The sequence below is a fragment of the Marmota monax genome, unplaced genomic scaffold (assembly GCF_021218885.2).
Source record: "Marmota monax isolate L192 unplaced genomic scaffold, Marmota_monax_Labrador192_F-V1.1 WCK01_AAM20220418_F8-fsc00077, whole genome shotgun sequence".
In the NCBI taxonomy this organism is placed as follows: domain Eukaryota; kingdom Metazoa; phylum Chordata; class Mammalia; order Rodentia; family Sciuridae; genus Marmota; species Marmota monax.
In genome coordinates this window covers 6,557,587-6,582,029 of record NW_026694610.1, presented here as the reverse complement: position 1 = coordinate 6,582,029, position 24,443 = coordinate 6,557,587, and the positions used below count along the sequence as shown (strand labels likewise).

General features: G+C 38.1%; 1 protein-coding gene across 3 annotated transcripts in view; it reads left to right on the top strand.

The window, feature by feature from the left end:
- The first annotated feature begins 1,636 nt into the window (after window positions 1-1,636).
- Window positions 1,637-24,443, top strand: part of Cdh6 (cadherin 6) — a 123,289-nt gene continuing 100,482 nt past the window's right edge. For 2 of the 3 annotated variants that reach the window (XM_046422311.2, XM_046422312.2), the window contains exon 1: window positions 1,637-1,821. The gene's annotated coding sequence lies outside the window, so the exon portion shown is untranslated. Of the gene's footprint in view, window positions 1,822-1,977; window positions 2,096-24,443 lie in introns of those variants that run through there. The other variant, XM_046422313.2, reaches the window with a different exon arrangement.

The following is a 24,443-nucleotide window of genomic DNA, read 5'->3' as shown; positions in this document are numbered from 1 at the left end:
CTCTGCTGTGTCTTCAGTTTTCTCTGTCTTAATGGGGGTGGTGGGGGGGAGTCACACCACTTGTTGATAGAATTAGATAAAATAGACTATTAAAGTAGTTTTTGAACAGTAAAGGACTATATGGACATAAAAAGCTAGTTTTTCAAGTTAAATGTATAAGAAATTCATAATCAGAGGTGTGGACTATGAATGCAAAACAGCTTCCTTCTAGTTTAAATAACTACATGAAGAGAAAATGTTCAGCCTCTTTTGGTAAATTGATGTCAATTCTTCATTAGGGGGAGATCTTTTCAAGAATGAAACTCAAAGTCTTTCCACCGTGCATGTGCAGAACATCTGTGCTAAAACCATTCCACACACACTTCTTTGAAGCACTAGCTGCCTAGAGGAAATACTTTGATTTTGGCTTTATTTAAATGCCAGGACTTCTATTGGAGACACAAAAGGTTTTCTAGTAAGAGCTCTCTTGGGAATAAGACCAACCTCCAACCAATTTAACTGCTCAGAGGCCAAGTGGCCTGGAATTTCTTAGAGCACTGTGCAATGGAAATCTCCCTGAGAACTTGCAGCATACACAAACACAGCTGGCATGGGATGCTACTGACCCCGGCTGCAATCACTGTGGTAATTAGATTTAATTTTCCTAATCCAACATCACCTGACTCCATCATGTCTACGTCTCCTATGTAGAAAATTGTCACTCTCATTTAACAGTGCTTTGACATGTTTAAGGCTTTTGCAGCTTAGTACCTTAACATTAGAAATCACTTCTTTGTAACTGTAAATACAGCCATTCGCACAGCCATGTGTACCAAAGAGTTTTATCTGGAGATTATCCTACTTCTGTAAGTTTCCAGAAAGATTCTACAAATAAAAATTAAAAAAAAAAAATCTTAAATGTCATCATATACCCCTCTTCTGCAAGTCTTGTGGTTCCTTGCATCAGTTCATCTAGAAATATGGCATCAGCCATTAAGTCATTGGCGAGCCTGAAGGGTTTGGATTTTGAGCTGAACGTTTCTGCAAGCCTAGGGAAGTATGGCTCCATGCTACAATATCCTGGGGTTACTCACTCGGCAAGAGTACCAGAGATAGTGGGGCTATATTAAAATCTGTCTTTCTGAAAGCAGAGATGGAAAGGCATTGTGAATCTGTGTCTGCTTGCATCTGTTTATGTTGCAAACAACAGCAGTCGGTATTGCCATCTCAGGAGACCGGGGTTGTTCTGTGTGTGTGCATGTTACGCGTGCTATCTCACGAAGCTGGCCAACGCACAGCAAGACTCGGTATCGTGTCCCTGGGAATCGTAATTGCTTGGTCGAATAAAAAAGAACATCAGACCTTTGCTGATAAGAGTACAAGGTACATTTTGACAACATACAAAAGGGATCAGATAAAGTCGCACAAGTTTTCAATATGTCATAACCCACCCATCCGCCCCCCAAAAAAATAAATAAGAAAGAAAGAAAACGAAGGAAAAGCCTGGGGCTGAGGGAGTGTTACAGAGAGCGAATTGCTCAGGACTTCAAACACTGGGAGTCATTCTGTCAAGGGGAGGGGGCGGGCGGGGGCAGGCTCTGGGCCTCTTTAACAAAGTCCTCCTCTCTTTGCTCCCTCCCACTTCATTCACTTGCAAATCAGTGTGTGCCCACAAGAGCCAGCTCTCCGGAGCCCGTAACCTTCCCATCCCGGGAGCTGCAGTTTCAGCCGCGACAGTAAGAACGCAGTGCCCGCGACCGCGGCGGCGGCGGCGGCGGCGGCAGAGGCAAGAGCAGCCGGGGCGGGTCGCAGGGTCTCCCGGGCACAGGAAGGCGAGCAGAGGTGCGTTCGGTCTCCGTAGACGGTGCTGGTGGATGTGCATGCATTTTCCATTTTTTTTTTTTTTTTTAATTCTGTAGCGTTGATGGAAGCCAATCAGAGAGAGAGATCCCTCTCCGCCGGGTGGGTGCCGCGCGCCGGAGTTGGGAGGGATGCTCAGCCTGCGAGCCGGGGTTGGGGCGGGAGCGCGGGTCCGGCTGCGCTGGCGGCGCTGCTGCCCCTGCCCAGGACCGGCGCCGCTTCCCGGGGAGCCTGGGCGCCGCTCCTCCGCCTGCTGGTAAGACCGATCTGCCGTGGGGTTTGACCGAGGCACATGGAGCGGGTCCGGGGGTGAACCAGCTACGTTTCTCTCCGCCGGCGGAGGCTGCCAGGGGAGCTCCAGCATTTGCAAAGTTGGCTGGTCAATTACCAAGGGCGCTGGTGCGTGTAGGACCGGTGGAACTGTTCGGGGCTTGATTTATTTTCACCTGCTCACATTACAAGGGTCTATGTGGTGCCTGCTTGGGCTGAGTTATAGCTCTTGGCTTTGGGAGTAACGCAGAAATTCAGGTAGTCTGAAAACTCTGGAATGCTCCCAATAAGGAAAACTTAAACTAAAACGATGGTTTGGCCGAGAGAAGGAGCCTAAAGCGAACTGTTAGCTTGCGTGTTCGGGGCAACGTCTGCCGGTTCACGTAGGACACAAATGCTTAGGTTGCAAGGAAAGTCCAACATTGGACTCCGAAAATGGAGCACACTGTCCAGGGAAAAGTCATGTGCAAGACGCAGCCCGCCTGTTCTCTTCCATAGCTAGCCAGGCACAAATCTGGGGGGGTGGATAACGCCTTTCTCAGACTGGTTGGCAAGAAGCTCATGGTTTTTAGGTGTCAGATGCAAGAAAAGTGGAGCCCCCAGTGCGTTCATCCGGAATTTACTGAAAGGGGGTGTTGCAATGTTGTGTACTGCAGCAGTTGCAGAGCTGGGATTACTTCTGTAGTTAGATATTCTCCTGCCAAGAGTTACCATACATCTCGAGATAGGAGATGCTGAAGAGGTCAGCATGGTACTGAGAACTGTTGTCGCTGCTGCAATAAAATCCATATTTTATGGGGAGTTAAATGCAGGTCTCTGTGAGTACAAGAGCTAGTCACCTGAGTTAACTACTACTGAGAACGAGAACCAAGAAGTTTAATCATCAGGAATAGCCTTACATTTTCTCCTCTTTCACTTTTTTTTGTTTTAAAGAAATCGTAATTAAGATAGTTACAGTGTAGAGGTTCATCATCCCATGTTTCCAGGCCATCTTCATTTTCACTTACAGAAACACAAAATGTGGGAAAGAAAACGTTTATTACGTGTGTTTGTGTGGTTCCCCCCCACCCCCGCAACAATGTTGCTGGAGTGATTGTGGTGTACACATGTAGCTGCTGGGGGAGAAGTGGGGTGCAGTCACAAAATATGGGCTTTCTAACTGGTTAATTATCCAGGGAGTGCAAACTCCTCCTGGTGTTGGGGAAGGAACCCAGAGATACACCTAGTTAATGCACAACTCTTCCAAGAATGAGTAACGAATACGTTTGTGTGAATGGTGGCCAAGGGCTGCTTATTTCCTTTCTTTTCTTGCCGACAGATTTACCTGAAAAGGAAAACCCTCAGGATTCTACTTTAGAAAAGAAAAGAAAAAAAAAATCTCTTTCAGTTTAGCTTGAGCATCGCCTTTTGTGTACTAGCACTTGCAGGGCTCTGTGTTTGCTATTTTAAAGAACCGGAAAACCAGCTATGTGAAGAAAGGGGATATGATCAAGCAGATGTCTTCATGATGTCATAAAGAGGAGGGCAAAGTATATGCCAGAGGCCAAATTTTCAATGCACAGCTCAAAAACTTAAAAGAAATCCAACAATTGACTGCAAAATACGATCACTAGGATTGTACATCATCCCCTTTTGCTTTTTGCTGTGTTCTAATTAAAAAGATATTGGGGCAAAATAAAAGGCAGTTCTCTTCCTACCTAGTTCGATGGTTCATGCCACTACATTTGAAGCAGAGGAAGTAACCAGTTTCTTCAGAAAAAAAAAATATATATATATATATGAGGTAGCAGCACATTTTTAAAGGAAAATGGCAATGATTTAGTTCTATCTTATTTGTCCACAATTATCTTTTGGTGCCATTAGAGGAGACAGGCTGGTGTCTCTAGAGGGACTTTTAATCCCTTTACTAGCTGGCTTTTACACCAATTTATTGCAATTACATTTCTCAGTGCTAACTCTGCAAAGATAATATATGGAAACAAAATCATTTTCTACCAAAAATATGTACCTTTACCTCCTCCCACCACTTCCATCAGCTTTGCAAAGAGAAACTTACTGTGAGGCATTCTTCCCTTTTAAGAAAAAAAAAATTATCTTGCAAAATACTGCTTGAGATACTGGAAAACAGCTAAAATTTCTAGAAAGTGCAGCTACTATCACAAGGCATGAAATGATGCTTCCTTACTGTATCAGTAAGTTGGAACAAGTTCTAAATGTCTAATTAGTCTAATTGAGTAACTGCCTCACAAGGGGGATTAAAAAGAGAGAGGAAGAGAGATAAACTGTGACAAATATGTATCTTCCCAAGGAATTACTGTTTGGTCCCCTTTCTGGCCCTACTTGTTTTGCAGTCATGAATGCCAACTTGCTAACGCTGCATCTTTTGAACTAGTGAAACTTTTTTTAAGTTGGAAGGGACCTCTAGTGGGTCACTCCATGCATTTCTCCCTGTAGCTCATTTACTCATAAGATCATAAGAGTAACCTTTTCTCCATAGAAAAGTTAGCATTCTGCAAGCACCATCTTGATATTCATGCCAGGTCAAAGCCATGATTACTATCATTCCTATAGTTCCCTTACTTAAGAGAATTGTGTCTATTTTTATACTTTGCTGGGTATATACATTTTCAGTATCTGCTCTATGATAATAAAGATTTCACTACCTTCAGTGTAAGATTTGCCTATTTCTGACCTTGTCAAGGATCTACTTTCTAAATTCCAATTAACCTCATAATTATAATAACCTTATAGTTATGACTCAGAAAGTATCACTTGAAGAATTCCCACCACTAAATACATATTTGCAGAAAATAATAATCATATATAAATAGCCCACAAGGTGTTTAGGTGCTTGTGTTGCCCCTATTCTGGTTGTTGTTGTTGTGTGTATGTGTTGTAATTTCTCTTTGATATATCCACAACACATTTTAGCTAACCTACTCTCTTAAAAAACTGCCTGGAACTTGGAATAAGATAAGTACTATAGGGCGAATCAGCCTCTTCTGCTGACAGTCTGCAGGTTTCAACATCCAATTTAAAAATCTGTTCTAAAATTTGAAATGTGTTCCAAATGAGATAACATCCAGCAGAAGCCAGTTACCTGGTGCTGCTTCCTTAGTCACTGCAGCCCGTTCTTTGGGGTCCATCAGAATTAGGGTCTGGTTTATAAAAATAACAAGCAGTGACAGTCTGAGCAGCATTTTGAACAGTGTTTGAGCCTAGCTAGTGTCTACTGAGCCTACATTATTTGCTTCACAAAAAGTAAAAATGTAGATAATTAAACTTTCTCTGGCTTAATTCTTTTCCAAATAATGATACTAAATACAAAGACTCAAGAACATTATAGTGATAGAAGAACTGCAGGAAAAATGGGAATTAAACACATATACCCACAGGGTACCCAGTTTGAAAGTTCCAAATATGAGAGAAGAAATATAGAAGCATAGGGAATGGGTTGATTTTCTTTTCAGGCTCTTTCTTTCTTTCTTTCCTTCCTTCTTTCTTTCTTTCCCCCTTCATGGGGATTTCTATTATATTTTGAGGACAGATGAGAAATTGGGACTCTTTTCTAGATCTGAACAGTAATATTTTTGTTTGAGCATGCTTCTTGAAAAGATGAACTGGTCTGCACTTTTAAAAGACCCTATTCCTAAGGAAGCCTCCCTTTTTCAAAGCAGTCCTATGAGGAACTTCAGGTTCTCTCTAATTAGTGACTGAATCCACAGAATATAGTCTTTGTAACACTATCACCCACAAAGAAGGTAGATAAGGAAAGAAGGGGAAAGTACAGATAATCCTTCAAAAAGATGGTGTGATTCCATTTACTAGGAAAGTGAAATAGTATCAACTTGTAGAAGCCAAAAATTGTTGAGCCAGAAGAAACCATCTTAAGTCTGTGGTCTAGTTGTTCAAAACTGAACTGTCCAAGAAATGTTCAACTCTTCTAGCAAAGAAACTCACTGAAGGCTGGATGCTCTGGGCATACGCTCTTGAATGTAGAATGGGTACCTGTGCAGAGTGCTGACTTTCCCTCCTGCAGAATATTAGAGATTATGTCTGCTTAATCTGTTTAATACCTTTATGTTAACACTGTTGTGTACTTGCTTTCTCCAGAAATCTGATCACCTTGCTGAGATTTATAAGGAGAGGAGTTTAATTAAAGCCAGGAAGTTACTATTAAATTTGGTTTACAGTATAAGTAGGCAGCCTAGATCATAAGCTTTTACTAAAATGTGTAGTGTTAAAGAAGATGAAGAATATGAAGCTAGCCACACCATAGGGTATGATTTATCTTCATATTTCATCCCTTGAAAGATAGTATTTTTCTCCTTCTGTCATTTCCTAAGTGGGTAGATCTAGTCAAAAGATGTTCAAGAGACCTAATAAGTTATAGTAATGGCAAATAGCAAGAAAACATTAAACTGAGGAGATGTCCAAGGGAGTAAAATGTTAACAGGCGAGGAGGTAAATATTTACTTGTGAAGGAAGCAAAAGAATTAAAATTGCCACTTCTCCACAAATATATTTCCTCTTTATAAATGGTGCTATTAAATACAACCTTATAACATGATTACATCATTAATGTGTTTGTATACACTCCTCTACTCGAAAATTACCCTTTAAAAAAATCACCATCTAAAGGAGACGATGTTGGATGGGTCATAAATTAACCAGAGAGTATGTTTTTTAAAATGTGGCCTGAAATTCCATCGGAATCAAGGAAGTTGTTTTCTTAGTGCTTTGAATAATACTAACTCATTCCTTGTATTATTTTTTTGTCCTGCAAGCTAAATAGATATATTTTTTGATTCTGAAATCTAAAGTATACAAAAAATGATACAGATCAAATATTCCATTTATTACCCTTTTGGACCTCGTGTATGATTTAACATAATGAAAGACTGAACTACCAAGACAGAATACCCCCACAACCATACTCGGTATAGGGGAAATCTAAATCTACAATATTGTTATTTATAAGTATTCAGCCAAGATTAAAAAAAATAATGATGAGTATTCTCAGAATGTTTATATATCCAAATAATAGTAATGATAAAAAATAATAGACTAACCTTCTAAGCTTCTGTATGTCACACACTGTTCTAAGTATTTTACATGAATTTTTGCATAGCAGTAAAGACACAATAAGTCAAAATGGAAATTTTATACTCTTATCTTCTTTATTTAGCCCTCTTTTGGTTTGAATTTCCAGGGAATCTCCATCTGAGCGAAGCATTTAATGAATGTTCACAAATACTTGTGAGATCTTAGAAGGGAAAGTGTGACTGAGAAATACAGAGCAGCAGAGGACTTGGGAGGGACTTTATTATTTTGGCCAGAGAAAGGTACATTTTAAGGTTAAGAAAATGTTTTTAGGTTTTTATTTTTTTAAAAAACAAACATTTGCAAGCACACATTAAAGTGTGTAAGTGTACTAAAAAGCACTGTGTAGGTCATTTGTCTGAACATAATGATGGTACTTTTTATGGGAGAGTAAAGTATCATATCCTGCCTTCAGAGAGAGTGTCATGATGGAAAGGGTACTTCAGAAAAGTAGCTAGAATTGAGAACTGTTCATTTCATTGATGGTGAAGGGACATCCCAACCTCACAGTGTCCTCTAAGGACATCAGTCCATTCTCAGCACATGGACATGCCTCACTATGTCCATAGCATCTAGGTGTCTAGGTAAAGCTGAGTAAGCTTGTATTTACCACCTTCTTTATCTGGTAAATAAAATTGATTATTTTCTTCTTTTATGATCATAAGTATGTTTCCTCATTATGATCATAATTCAGTATTTGTTCTGAATTATTTGTTTACCAAGTAAAATTCCACACGTGTGCCCATGCACTCATACACACACACACACACACACACACCATAAAACACCCCACAAAACACAAAAACAAAGAAAATGAGGAAATGATGGGGAAGGGGAAGAGAAGGAAGGAAGGAGAAACCCTCTTAATTCACTCTATAGATGATTGACATTTGATGAGCCATTTTCATTAGACTCTATTCTTTCTATTGCCCCCATTCAAAAAGTCATGTTGTTAATCTAGCCTTCAAGGGAAGTTTGATAATTAGAAATAAAATCAGAGAATATAAGACACAGGAAGGAGCTTAGAGATGGCTTCACCCAACACCCATCATTTACATATGAGATAACTGATACCCAGAGAGATGAAGTAACTTATCCATGGATGTACTAAATTCATTTTGTTCTTTTATCTCTATCTTTCTCTTTTGAAGCTTGATTTCTGGTGCCGGATGTCATTGCATTTTGTCATCTCCACTTAATTCCAGCATTAAAAATTAAAGAGGAAATTTAAATCTACAATATTGTTATTTATAAGTATTCCATGAAGGAGTAGACATGGAAACTTAATAGCAAAAATAAGGATATAGGCTTCTTCGGGATTTTCATGTGTTTGTACATTTTGTAAAACGCCTATTGCAAAGAAAAATTAAAAATTTTCTTTATAATTTTGACCTCTGCTTGGGGGACACATGTAAATGAGCCTTAAACAAATCAGTGATTCCCAGGATACCCAAAGTCAAGTGTCGACCTTTCAAAATAAGTTTAGTGGCCAATGAACAGATATAAAAAATGATGACAACCTGTTGTATTTTTTCCTAAGTCCCAACTTATTTTATTTTAAAAACTCAGTGAACTTCCCACTTCTTTTGGAGTTAAAATGTCAATTCTTTCATGGAAGCATATGTATGGGTAGATTATGCTGGTTTTTGCTTTAGCAAAATTAAAATCTAGCAAGCAATCCAATGTCATCTTCCCCCCACTCTTTAAAAATAAAACTGTTAATGTTCCATGAAACCTGAAAGTCTGATGACAAATGGGTTAGATAATGGATGGCTTTGTTATAAAAAAAAAAAAAGTGATTGACTTAATTCTTTTCTTTCCCAGTTGGATGAGCAAAAAGTAATTATATTTAAACTAGCCAAAAGGACAAACTAAACTAAAACAACTAAATCAAAAGGTATCCTTGTGTCCCTTCATTAAAACTTATATACATTAATATTAATGTTAGAATATTAATATGATCTTTGACCAAATTAACAGGTCCTCTAAACATGTGTTTTGTCAAACTCCTAGTCGGAGTGTGTCAGAAGCAATACGTCTGCCCACTTGACTACATAATGGATGATTTACTGGGAAGTGAAAAGTTTTATCTAACACTTCTGACTGTACCCATATAATTCGTGAAAGGGGTGTCTCTTTTTCCCCTAAAACAAACTTTAAATAATTATGGAAAAACAAAATTTTTATAAGGCATTGATTTGTATTTTAAGGTACACATTTTTGCTTTAAAAACAATTGCCTGCTGGGTGTGGTGGTGCACATATGTAATCCCAGCAATCTTAGAGGCTGAGGCAGGAGGATCACGAGTTCAAAGCCAGCCTCAGCAAAAGCAAGGCACTAAGCAACTCAGAGACCCTGTCTCTAAATAAAATACAAAATAGGGCTGGGGATGTGGATCAATGGTCGAGTGCCCCTGAGTTCAATCCCTGGTACCAAAAAAAAAAAAAAAAAAAGCGATTGCCTTTTAGGATATAGTACAGATTTTAGTCATGAAAATAAGATTATATTTTTAACTGCAAAGCTTACACCTCCTATTTCAGAATTTTAAAGAGACAGAGTTTCATTAATCCACTATCATCCATCTTATAAAATGTTTGAAACTGTTCAATTTCATATTCAACTAAAATATTCTGAGCTCTCCTTAGCAACAGGTTCTAATTTAACACCAATCAGAATGGTGTGTGGTCAGACTAAGAAATCACCAATGCAAAATGATAAAACCCCTCATGAGTCTTACATTACTGATGAATCCTAATTTGAACCAAGTCAAGCTACTATATCTTCCAGCAATTATTCTCAAATTAAACTACTTGTTTAAAAGTATCTAGTTAGGATTTTGTCAGTGTTTCATAAAGAATTAATTCTATGAGGATGGCCTTGTGATAAATATCAATGCCAGAGTCTTATTCTCTGACTTGACTGCTTTTTATCAAAAAGAGAGAGAAGAGGACAGGAGAGGAGAGAAATGTTTGGGCCAGGTCTTAATTAAGACAAAAGAATGAAGTGTGGTTCCTTACTAGTTACTCAAGTGCAGTGATCCCATCCCACCACCCTCGGATACCAAAAGTACCAGCTCTATAGTAATTTTTGCATTTGTGGAAATGTTTATCTGCAAGTAAACTGTCTTTGGAAAAGAAAAAAAAAAGAAGTACAGGCATGCCAAGCACAGATCTTATACTTAACATATTTATGTCATGCTGCATTTTCCTCCTCCAGTTTCCTTATAATTTTTTGCTACCATATTCCAAACTATCTTTCCAAAGAACACTGTGGTTTTATTTTTCTGAGGGAACTTCCCCACTCCTTGAATTTAAATGGCACATACTTTGTGTCCTGAAAAACAATTAATTAAAGAGTTGACCACAAAAAGGGGGTAAGCAGTGCAAGATGTCTTGTGCTAATCCAAATAAGCACTTTGTCCCCAAGTGGGACACTAAATAGGACAGTGGCTTCATTTAAAATGTGAGGTTGCAAGATACATAAGAATAAAATACTCTCAAACAAATGAGTTTAATGTGATGTAATGAAAGAGTTTTATGTGGTGGACAGAAGAGAAATTATTGAGACCCCAGGCTAGACTAATTGGGCATTAGAGAACAAAAAGTTTGTTCTGCACCCCGGATGTTCTGAACATTAGTAGAGCATATGTTTGCTTCCCAATTTGCCACTAAGCTAAAATAGATTTTTAAATGACTTATTTTTTTCCTTTTTTCTCTGATAATCTTTTCATCATGGTTGATTAGAGAAGCCAGTCACAGAAGACAAGAACCAGGCTTGCCCTACTTTTAAATTAAGAAATATACACTAATATCCATAATGGTTTTGAAGAGAGACTTTAAAGCAAGGAGAGAAATTTATACAGGGTTAAACTGAACAATCCAGAAAAGCAGCTCTGAAGGCTCTGCATGCTAAAGAGATGCTCTGCCTGTCAGACACTTCCCCATTTAGGTTTTAGCTGATTGACAAGTGTTCCTAAGAATGATATTCAGCCGAGACTTTTGGGAAAATCTTTATTTGATTCCCTGCCCACCTGATACAGAAGATGCTTTACAGAATAGATAAACCCAAGTTGGGGGAAACTAGAAAACGGTTTTAAATATCACTTTTCCATTTCAAGTTCAGAATTTTGAGGTGTGGGCAACTAGTAAACTGTTAGTATAGATGCCCAATAAATTCTCACTGGGTCAAATTCTCATGCAAGCTCCAAAAGATTCTCTTAAATAAATATTTTCCCAACTTATTTCCTTTTCAAGCTCATTCATGCCAGTGGAAATATGATTTTTCTAGCCTTGCTGACAACTTAATTTTTAATAACTCTGACTTCTTTAGGAGGAGTCTGTTTCAAAAGAAACTGATTCCATGATGTCCTGAGAGCCAAAGGAACCAGGGTTGATAGGGCTGCCCAGCTTTCAAAGCCCAGCCACCAGCCCTCTCTTTCCTCCAGGCAGACTTTTATTAAAGTTGGTATTAAGCATTGTCGCCTGGAGCCTGATTAACAATTTATGCCTTCCTAAGCAGATTAGCAGACGTCTGTCATTTTGATTTTTTAATTCTCAAATTGTCTTTGGAAACAGAATATACCTCTGAGTTTACACTTTCAACATATTTTATTTTGGAAAATTCAAACCTAAACCAAACATTGTCCTTTCCAAGATTTTTTTTTTCTTTTACGATTTTAGTACCCATGTGTGTTACTATATATTTTCTCTGATAAATGAGGCAATTGCTTATTTGCTAAGTGAATGACTTTTTTTTCCCACCCCTTATTCAAATGATCCTAAATATTCTCTGGAAAATATTTTTGATTCTATTACTTAAGGAGAAAAATGAGCAAGATGATTGGGGAAATAAAGTAGTATAAAAATAATAGCTAACACTTAGAAAGCACTTAACAGTATGTCAGACGCTATTCTAAAGGTCTTACATGAATTCAATGACCTCAACAAGGCTCTGAGGTAAATATTGTCCATCTTCCCAATTTTAAAGATAAAACTGGGGAACAGAGCAGTTCAACAATTTGCCCAAAGCCACACATGTGACCAAAACTAAATCCTAGCTATTATATCCTTGTGCCTTTTGTACCTAATATAAATGTATGTGTTACATGTATAAAAGCAAAATAATAATAATAATAATGGATGGATCGATGGATAATAGATTAAATAGGCAGATGGATAGATCTAGATAGAAAGATGTTTCTCAAATACAAAAAAGTCAAAGGTACAGGGGTAAACATTGTAAACAAATGTGCAATGTACACAGTTCTCATGACTCAAAAATACAGTTAGAAAGAAAACTCTTCTTTTTTTTTTTTTTTCATCCTTCAATGAGGATATCAATGTATTCTGTAATGTGAGATCAGTTAATTACAGCCCAAGCAGATGATTTCAGCCTCACGGAGGCCTTTTTGCTCAAGGCCTGGCTCTTCACTTTAAGTCAGTCTTGTAATCACTTACTGTTGATCCCAAGGGAGACCTGGGCAGAATGTTTGGTAGATTCATATTCATCATTCATTAATTTATCCATTTCATATTTATTGAGCACTTCTCCTGCCATCCTTAGTACTAGAGAAACCATAGGTAATTGGACAAATCTACACTAGAAACTTAGGGGAAATGGCTTCCTTCCTCACACTCCATTCAAGATCAACCATACCAGCTTTGTGAGCGGGACATTCAGAGTTAATTCTATTTTCTCTTTGCCCCATGTTTACATCTTCCATGAATACAGAAATCGGCTTCTTGTTTCAGGTTACATCATGATTAGTAGGGTTTCTGCTCATTTTTAGGTTTGGCTTTTGACCTCCTGCCCATCATAGAAAGAACCACCACATCCATCTTCACTACAACAATCTTAAAATAGTTTTACGTTTTTGACAGTATGTCTCAGAATATTTTTCATAGTATTTCTTTCTTTCTCTAATTCATAAATCTCTAGGGATTTTGTCGTAAATCTCAAAACAGTATATTTACTATCAGGAGAAATACCTTTCAGCAAGAAATCATTTCATGGAAGACTAGTTGAAATTTGGGATTTAGGTGATGGCATTTCAATTCAATAACCATTTAATGAACATTTTTGTGCAAGTTGTGGTGGGTGCCTTGAATGACACAATACTTTGATACCAGTCTGGGTGTATTATGTATTCAATATTTAACATAACTGTTGGTGTCATTTTATAAACTCATTCCATGCATAGAGGGGTGTTCTGTCAGGATTCAGTCTTTTAGTCACTAAGTAGATTAGGATCTACCATTGTTATATCTAGAGTTTAATGTGTTGACACCAAATCCTGTGCACAGTCAGCTTGTGTGCATGTGAACAAGCTGTCTTGGTAGCTGACACCCCCCACTGTTGAGAGCCACAGCCGAAGGGGCCCCAGCAAACTTCCAGCTGCCAGCAAACTTCCAGCTGCCGGCTGATGATTGGCTCACAGCGGCCCCAGCAACATCTAGCTGATTGGCTCCTCTGCGGTGATGCTCATTGGGCTGTTTCCCTGCCCTTTCAGACCACGGAGCTGCTCATTGGGGGACTTTTTTGGCTCCGCCCACGTGACCCAGCCAATCGGCCTCAAGAGCAGGAGGATTGTGGGAGGTGGAGAGAAGCTTGTGTGGGAGAGAGAGGCTTGTGGAAAGCCGGTGGTGGCAGTTGAGGCTCTGAGGGTTTTTCCTGAGAGGCTGTTTTGTTTGGCATGTGTGGTTCTAAAAATAAAGTTAGTTTCTTTTGACAAGTGGCTCCTGATTGTGCCCAGCCAGACTGCGGCATTTGGTGGCCCGTACGGGGGAAGAACCCGCGACCTTGGCGTTATCACCCCACCCCTGTGTCACCACTCATCTTCACCAAGCCAAATCTCGAACCCTTCAGAGAAAAGGTCAAGAATCAGTCAGGAAAGGGTGCCTGGCCTCCACCTACCTATCCTGCCCTCATTACTTACATTACTTACTGGGTGGTTGTGTAAGAGTCTTTACTGACTGTCAGTGTAGCTGTCAAGCCATGTTTTAAAAAGTCTATGTGACTGTGGCTGGGGTTGTGGCTCAGTGGTAGAGCACTTGCCTAGCATGCGTGAGGCACTAGGTTCGATTCTCAGCACTGCAATAAATAAATAAGTGAATAAAATTGAAATCCACCAACTTTAAAAAAAAAAAATAGGATTAAAAAAAAGTCTATGTGACTGTCCTAATGAAGCAGCCAGCAGGTACCACCACCATAGACACCCCCACCATAATTGTAACATCTGGTCTTTCACACAGCTTCAAGAAAGAAAAAGGCCACAGAGTCTTACTTTAGTACTAAGATCTAACACTGCTTTTGAAAAACAGCAAGAAAACATCAAATGTTGGTTGAAAGAATAAATGGGGACTGCTCATCATGAAATTCTGGGCTACCTTGATATTTTCCATTATTCATGTTGGATGTTAGTTTTCCTTCCTTTTAATCTTATTTCCTTTGGATTCATTGTGGGAATATAGTTGAGAAGCAAGAAAGTCCATGCCAGTCTTCTAGACTGTCCAAACAGGTACACCCAACAGTAGGAAGATGCCCCAAATCTCTAGGATGACTGTGGTGCTTCTGGCCAAATGTCTGAAAAATTGTTACAGATACTATAAGCAATGGTTCTCCCAGAAGAATAATTAAATATCTTATCTGTAAGTTGGCATTTCTTTGGTCACTCTACCTCCAGGCATAGAATTATTGCAGTTTTTATTTATGAGTTCATGTTGTTAACTGTGGCTGTATATTTTTTCTCATTGGCATAGGCTAGTATGATAAACTTGGTTATCTTTTGCTTTATCATCCACCCATAGTAATACATCAAACTGAATCTACAAAACAAACTGTGAAACACTCTTATGTATGTGTTTTATGAGAAAAATCATTTTTTTTCTTAAATTACTACCTTGGAAATGTTTCTCCAGGTTCTATAGGAAGCCAAATACCAGATTCTCTATACCTTGTAACCTTGAACATGGCTGTACAAAATAGATGGAATTAAACTCAACTGATTATGCAGTCCCATTTGATTCTTAAGTGGCAGTCAATGCATAGAACAGGATCTTCATATAAATCTTGCTTGGCAATGAAGTATGCATTTCAGCTAAGTTCTATCTCCACATGCCAAATGTCTTGTAAGGTGATGAGATGAAGTGGGAGAGGTTTGGATCATGGCTCATATTTCCCCTGTTTCATGTGATATTCATTAGTCTGAAGTCAAAGGTACATAAAGAATTCTAAACTCGCTAATTACCAAAACAGAAATTAGTTTGTTTTACATAAATGGATTTACTAAACAGGAATAGGTACCATGGTATCATCTGGCAAATTTTTCTCTTGCATCTGACCCACTGTGGGAAATTATAGCTTCCAAGAAAGAACAGTAGAGAGTATGGGTTCTGAAATAATTAGATGTAGTTTTTCTGCCCTGTACTGTTCCTTTGATTAACACCTTCCAATCAGTAACATCTCTGATTAGCACCACTAATCTAAACAGGTTAGGGGCAGTCCTCTCCTATGCTGCACATCACTAACCTTAGAATAAGTAGAGAATTAAAGGATTTCCAAAAGTGATCAAGCTAGTGGGAGTAAAGGGGAAGCCAACAAGTAACCCTATTAACAGGAAAAAGATAACCAGGAGAATGAGCTAATTCATGTTCAACATCCTAAAGATCAGATTACTTACTTCTTACTCTTTCACTACGTGTTTTTAGTCTGTCTATTAGGATCCTTTGGGTTATGGGTAAAAGAAAACTTTCATCTCAAACTGAATTCTAAAATAAATAAAATTATCATTTTTACATAAAGAACAGCCTCTAGGAAAGCAGACTCCCAGAGATCCATAGAGCAATAATATAACCAAAAACTCTGGATCTCTCTCAGTATCAGTCATTCATCCCATGGCAGATGTTTGCCAGTGGCAATTGAAACTACAAGCTTCCTTATTCATGTCTAGCTGAAAGGGGATGGAATAAATTCACAATCAAGGATTAAAAATAGTGCCCTTTAGTTGGGTTGAGCCAACTTAGGTCTTAGGACCACCCCAGTGTATATTAATCCCTGGGCACTCTTCTAGGTGCTATTTGGCCCTTAAGACTAAAGATCCATTCTTGGAATCAGCTCTCCTTGAAGTGTGTGTGTGTGTGTGTGTGTGTGTGTGTGTGTGTGTTAGCAGATACCTACCTGATATCTGAACAAAACCAGAATTCTATTGGGAAGACAGAAGAAGGTGAGAAAGGGATGCTGGGTAATCCATACGCACTGTCTTCTACAGTTGGGTCACGTCGAATCAGTATTGCTCTAAGTGAAAATATAAGCATTGTATAAGTAAGGGATCCACTTTAATAAACTACAGCTTTAGAGGTAATAGATTACAAAACCAAACCTATCCACCCTATTCTATTGAGGGAGGGTTATCTGAAAAATGGCAATTTAGAGCAATCCTGCACCTCTCCTTTAGTCTGTGTGTGCGATGGGTTTTTAGTGTATTTGTTTTGGGAATAGACTGACTAGAAATACATCACTGTCCAAAAAGAAAACATTTCTTTTCATCTAGGGATTTGAGTCTTAACTAGCTGGAAGGAAAATATAATTTCATTTTGTTCTCATAGTCTCATTTAGAAAATAACCTTAAGAGATTCAAAGGACACCATGCCATGTGAGTACATTCTCTGCTCTCAGGGGGCTTGGGCATCAGCTTTTCTAGCATGTTCTAAAGTGTTTTATTAAGCAATATTTTTGCCTTTAGCTCTGTCCTAACCACTGGAGCTTTGAGAAACTTCTAAAAGGTGTTCTTTAAAAATAGCATCACAAAATAATTTTCTTTTTTCTTTCTTACTATAAATACCCCAGACCTTTCTTAAGATTTTTTTTTCTTTCAGGTTCTATTTGAAAGGCAAATAAGTGAAATGCATATGTTTATCTGGATCCACATCAAAAAAGTACAAAAAATAATTGTAAAATATAAAATAAAAAAATCTACAGAGTTCCACCCCTGTTAACTGGGAAATTTGGCATAAAAGTGATGTTCTGAGTATGTTTTATATAAATGCATTTATGTACTTGTGATATATGCCACACAAAGGGATGTTCCCTTTTAACTTTTAATTTTTTCTTGGATTTTATTTGTGGTCTCTTACAGCTGAGTTGGCCACAGTCTGAGTTCAATTCTCTGTAAATCTAAATACAACAGAACATTCTTCCCCTCACCCCACCCCCAAGGAATTCAGGGGACAGAATTAAGGAGCCATGACCATCAAAGCTTCATATTTCATTAGGAGATGAGCTATATTGCAATTCAAAAGAAGAGAGCATCTTTATCATTGAGCTCTTAAACTGTCACACTTCTGGGTGACAAAGAGAGTCTCAGGTTGACTGTGTAGATATAGTGACTACCCTGCAAGACAGATACCCTGGTGAACATTTCCTTAAGATTGGTTTCCTCCAACCAAATGAGAACAGTGATAGTTTTGACTTTGTAGCAGTGTTGTGAAGGAGTGACTAGGATATATGCTGAGAAGAGTGTAAATATGATGCCTAGCCTATGGGAAGCACCCTAAAAATGTTAGCTGTTTCTTTTCCTGCTACTGTGGTTGTTGTTATTATTTCTTTTGAATTTTTAATCAACTTGGATTGGGTTATTTTTAAGCATTTTTCAAGCTTTTTAAAAATATTTCACTAATTGGAATAAGCCACCACTTTTTTTTTTCTTATGTCACAAATGTACTGTGCCACTGGGGGCAATATGCCCATAATTCTTCTCACTGAAATGTGTTTTGGCTGACACAGGGAATGTGCCAAGTGTGGATTAAATTCAGAATTTCCTTAGAGCCTCTTCAGCACTGTTCTCCAGAAAATATGCAACCCAAGCTGGGTTTCTCATTTGGGTTTGTGACGGTGTGAACCAGCTACAGCCAAGATGAAGTAAGAATGGGACATGCAAATGTCCCATGTAAGAAGTTTGTTGCTTTGATCTTTGGATATCACTCCATCCGCTTTGCCAGCCTATGCTTGTCCACGTGGTAAAGACTAGAGAAAAGCAAGGGATGAATAACTTTGTGGTGCTCACATGAGCTGTGTGCACACATAACAGCTCCACTACCAAACATACCTCAATAAATCAGGGGAAGTGAGTTACAGTTCTAGAATCAAGGCTCCTAGCCGGTTGCAGCTACTGTTCTAGTCCAACTATGTGCCTGTGAGCACCTCCCTTTGCTAGTCTCAATTCTTATTTTGCCAATGGTCATTCATGCATTTTTTCATGATTCACTTATTCACTCTTATTTCCAACAAGTCCTCCTTGCTAGCCTACCACGTGGTAATTATGGCAGGGACAATGATGAACGTAATTTCTTTTCTTCACTGGGAGCTTTATGTCTCCAGGAAAAGCCTCCCAAAGGTCCCACAGAAGACATTTTGAATGTATGTTCCTCACATCTGAGAACACGATCCACACACTACATCACTGGCTGGATAACAGATGACAGAAAACAAACAAACATGACAGGGGAAGCATAAAGGCTGAATATACCCATCAGAACCCATCCCAGGCAGCACAAGTTGCAGACATTCAAACGTGGGGCAGAGGATATTTTATTGCAAGGACGAAAAGCTTAAAATCCAAACTACATCTCCAGACCACACACAAGGGACCTCACTGTTGGTGTCTCCATGGCATGTGAAGCTCAGCTAGAAAACTAAAGGTACCTGGCTCTAAATAGTAGGTGGTAGGCTGGTGGGTTTGTAGGTAAGGGAAATCAGCTGACTGTTAAGAAGCATCCCAGTCTGAGCAATAAACTGCTGCTTAAACAGGTTTACACAGGATGTGCTTGTATGTCTTTTTAACAGCCTCTAAAAGTCTTTTTTTAAAAGCCTTTTCGGAAGTAGTTTCCTCTTTTCCTGTTGGACTGTCAGTTGGCAGATGCCTCTGGGAAAGAGGGATCTGCTTTCTAAAAGGCTCCTAAATAATGTTGGTTAAAAATTACTTTTTAAAGCTATCTGCTGCATAGCACCTTGCCCTCTTCCTTTCGCCCTCCCCAGCCCTATCTGATTTGCCCATTATTTCCTTCAGAAACCGCTCTCATTCTCTGACACCTGTGCTGACATAACATTCTATTCTGGCAGGCAACTGCCAATTCTCATTGAAAAATGATTGCTAAACACTTCAGCACCAGTTCCCAAGAACAGTTGCCTCCTCTGCCCATCGGTGCCATAGAAACCACCATTGTTACTCATGGTTGTAGGTCCAAGTCCATTTTGTAACTCTCAGCCCCTGTGACCCTCTGCATTCTGGAACAGCACCAGGTTGTGGGGAGGGGTGAGACTTTAAAGGACCATGGCTTACCAGAGGATGCCTTGAGGACCAGAAAGGTTCACAAAAAGGAATCTTTGCTTCAAAATAAATAAATAAATAAATAAAAGCTGGACAGCAGGCCGGGAAAAAGCCAAAGCACAGTGGGGCTGATTTCAGAAAGAGGTCACAGGGGCATGTCAAACAACTCAACTATTCTTGTTTTTAACATTTTTCTGGATTAAATTCTGCAAACCATTTTCATACATCCTAAAGAGAAAAAATATCATCCATAGATTTTTAAAAGGCATTAATTAAGTTTAGGTCTGACACCCAAGAGTAATGGTCTCTGACCTCAGCCCCAACCTCCAACTAGGGAATTCAGATGAGGCTAATGGTTGTTGTACAATCAGATCTGTGTCACAGATTGAATATAGGTCAAAGGATGACTGCTCCCTGCAGAAAACAAAAATAACCTTTCTAAGACACCATTTCATATTAGCATAGGCCCATATGCTCAGGATCAGAAAGAAATTATGTTGTATCTAAAAAGAAATCACATTGGGAGAAACCTGCACTCAAAGCTAAGGCAATTGGCAATGGAAATACATTTCTACAAGCCTTTACTGATTGCAGATAAATCTTGACCTGTAATTAATGAAAAATGTGAGCACATCCTGGTAAAGTTCTGTCAACTCATATGAACTGCTGACTTTGAATGATTTTACGACTTTTCTTCTTTCTACTATCAAAATATATGCCTTCAAAATGTTTGCAACACTCATGTAAAAAAAAAAGTATTACATTTCACGTTAGTTCCTTCATGAAAGTCAACAGAACAGGATCAAGTCACATATACATTTAATAGTGTTTTTTTTTTAATCCATTGAAATTATAGTTCTGCCGCTGAGGACATAATTTACCCAATTTGAGATAAATTGGCAATTCCTGTCTACTGTAATTCCCTCTGAATATTCTCTTGAATGATGTCTATAATTAACGTTAATATATTTTTCAACTATAATTGCAAGAAAAGTCCTTTCGTAAGCACCAATCAACCAGTCAGTGATACTTTATATGGCACTTTACTTTTTTATTTAAAATACTGAATGATTTTTTTAAATCATCTAACTACAATACCAAGTAGAATTAGATACATTTATTGGGCCATAATAAATTGATGTAGATATGGATATTGTTCAATATATGCTTCAGTGTAGTTCCTACATTGGATTCCCAAAGTAAAACATTTAAATTTCTATTTTGGCTAGAACATTTAGTTCTCTGTTTTGACTAACTATGTCTTTAAGAATTCAGCAACGGTACTAGGTTTGAGGTACCACCAATACTTAGGTAACAGAAAATGTATAAAAAAGCTTGGGGCCAAGTTAATTCTACCATGTAAAATAATGGTTGATTGAAACAAATCAATGCTTTGATAATAGAATCTAATTGAAGAATATAACTTTGATAAAGTTGAGTAAATTAAGAATTCTGTGGATGGTGTGCAAAAGACTCATTACTTGTTTCAAAGCAGCTATTTTAATATTTCTATGTCTAAACTAAAGAACATTGCCACGTGTGAGCAGTTTCTGAGTGACAATTAGTTTAGGAATCAGTGTCCTCGTCTGGATACTCACTCACAAGGTGAGCTTCAGTTAATCACTCAATCTTGTTTTTCTTTCAATATCCTACCTCTTTAAATCATCGTGAAAGATTGAGTAGGATTTGCAGTAAGGACTTTACGCAGTTGGTGTCTCATAGTAAAAACTCAATAAATCTTAGCCATTTTGATTATTATTCCAAGCTTTAAAATCTATGCATGAAAAAAATGGAACTCCCAAATCCTCCAAGCTATACACACACACACACACACACACACACACACCTACCCTACCACCACCATCACCACACCACACCACACACTTATATGAAAACCAACCATCTCCTTTCATAGAATCAAATCTAGATCATCCAATTTGACAGTGGACAAAGAAGTTCCACATAAGTACCAAGAGACAGATAACTTAAAATTTGCATGTCCTGACAGTGACTGTGCTAAAAATGTCATAACCCAAGAGGAAGACTCCAGCTTTTTTAAACTCTTTGCCCTCCTACATCAGAACTCTATAGGGATCTTTATAAATTCTACCAGATAGTCGATTATATTACTTAAATTATTCATTTATGCACACATTCAATGTAGTTTTAGAAGTCCCAATACATCTGACATTGTTTTTAACTTGTTTTTTTTTAATGATATAGTTTCTGGGCCTAAGAAGTTTATTTGCAATCTTATGCTCCTGTTATTGATTTGGTTGAACAAAAATATTAAGTAAAATTCTTGGTCCATAATCTATGGCTTCCAGGCCAAATCCAGCCATTGACTGTTTTTGTATGGTCCACAAACTAAGAATTTTTTTTTCATTTTGTTTATTTATTTGTATTGGTGCATGTTAGTTATGTAGAATAGTGGGCTTCATTGTGCCATAGTCATATATCTGTAAAAAAAAAACAAAAACATAATTTGACCAATTATATTCCCCAGCACCCTCCACCATGCCCTTCTCCCACCCTGATCCCTGTTTTCTACCCCGATGGTCTTCCTTCTGCTTTAATAACATCCCTTTTGTTCCCCCACTTTTTTCCCTTTCTCTGCATATGAGAGAAAACATATACTTTTACTGGTTAAAAAAAAAGAAGAAGAATATTACTTCATGAATATATTTTATATTATAATCTTACATGTTATATAAAACTCAAATTTCAGTTCCCATAAATAAAATCATATTGGAACAAATCATTTGCATATTATCTATGGCTACTTTCACACAATAGGAGAGTTGAGTAGTTGCATCTGAGATTATATATGGTCCACAAAGCTTAAAATCTTTTATATCTGGCCCTTTAGGAAAAGAGTGTGCCAGGATACAGATGTAGTTCAGTGGTAGAGTGTTTGCCTAGCATGTGAGAAACCCTTGGTCAATCCCTAACACTGGAAAAAAAAAAATCTACTGACTCCTACTTTAATGTAACAAACCCTCCTATCATTTTTTTAGAAAACTGTATGAGCAATATCAATTTAAATTGCACCAGATTTTATACTAAAAAAAAATTCTTTTGAAAGTCAGATGTTTGTGGAAACCAAATAACAATCTGATTCCTGGGCTAGCCCACAAATGCTTATGAAATTACAATTTATTTTAATTGTAGTACCGAGCCTGAGTTATAACGTGCTATTGTTTGGAAGTGTTCCCCAAAGGTCCATATGTTAAAGGCTTAGTCCCCAACCTATGGTGCTACTGAGAGGTGATGGAATCTTAGGCAGTAGGTCTAGGGAGAAATTGCACCGGTATGAGAATACCCTAGAAGGGGACATTGGGACTCTTGTCTCTTGTCTTCACTTTCACTCACTGGCCACCATGAGGGAGCAACTTAGCTCCAACACACTCTCCTCATAATAGTATTCTGCTTCACCAGAGGCCCAAAAGCAATAGGAAAACCAACCATGAACTGAAAACTCTGAAACCATGAGTTGAAATAAACCTTTCTTCTTTTTAGGTTGATTTATACTAGGCATTTGTCACAGTGACAGAAAGCTGACTAGCACATGAAGTTTGGCAGTAGGTGGCTAAAAGTTGCAGAAGAGAAAAGGAAAATACTTCCATAACCTTTTCCTGGTTGAAGGACTATAGTTAGACATAGATCGCCTTAGGACCTTTCTGTGGGTGTTCTCATGCTCTTTGAGAAGAGCAGTACATTTTAATATTCCTCTTTGTACTTACCAAGGGCATTTTTAAGTGTACAACCTATACTTGTTAAATGAGGTGGGTTCTTTTTATTTCTATGTTACAAGTGTTAAACGGTCAATGTGGCCTCAATTTTCCCATCCAGTCCTTGTATCCCATTATTAGGCAAAAATTTCACAAATTCAGGTTCTTTTTTTTTTCTAAAAAAAGGTTATTTTAACTTTAAAACCTAGACCAAGTGGTTTTCACCTTTTTAAATTACAAACTGCACTAAGAAATACACTTTACAGCACAACCTAGCACACACATCTATAAATATCAATAACTAAAAGAGAAGTTTTACTGGAAATAGACCAAAAAAAACTTTCTACATGTGAAATTGTCTATTCTATTACATTTTATTTCATTTAATGATTTTTAAATTCTTCTCAGACCTACTAATTTACTGGCCTAATGATGGGCAGTTTGATCCATAGTTTGAAAAGCCAGGTTTACAGTATTTCAAAATAAATAGCTGGATACTCACAGGTGAATTGATCTGATCCGTTATTTTAAAACTTTTTTTCTTTTTTTTTTTTTTTTTTTTTTTTTTGGTACCAGGGATTCAATTCAGGGACACTCAACCACTGAGCCATATCCCTAGCCCTAATTTGTATTTTATTTAAAGACAAGGTCTCAATGAGTTGCTTAGCGCCTCACCATTGCTGAGGCTGGCTATGAATTTGCAATCCTCCAGCCTCAGCCTCCTGAGCCACTGGTATTACAAGCATGAGCCACCTGTGGCACCCAGCCATTTTAGAACTATTAATGGAGATTTTTAATAAGGCCTTGCCCAGACACTGAGCCAGATTCTGAGATGCTATAATGAGCAAGGTGCCTTCCCTCAGGCTAAGGGCTAAGCGCCTAGGTGGGTAGGTAAGAGAATCAGTGATAGGAAGGCAAGAACTTCTCCACCAGTTGCAGCAGCAAATCCACAGCAGGAAGAAAAGAAATTCAGGTTCCAGGCCAGTTGGACTTTATTTCACTAGTATTTTCATTAACCTTAGGTTTAGGACTTGGCTTTCTGTTTTGCTTTTTAGATTTAATCACTCCCCCAAATTAGAGTTTTTGAGAATAGAAAGAACATTAAGCTACACTTGCCTTAAATACAGATATAAATTGAGTACAAATAATGCAGTTGAGACTAGGATTAGGTTTTTAGA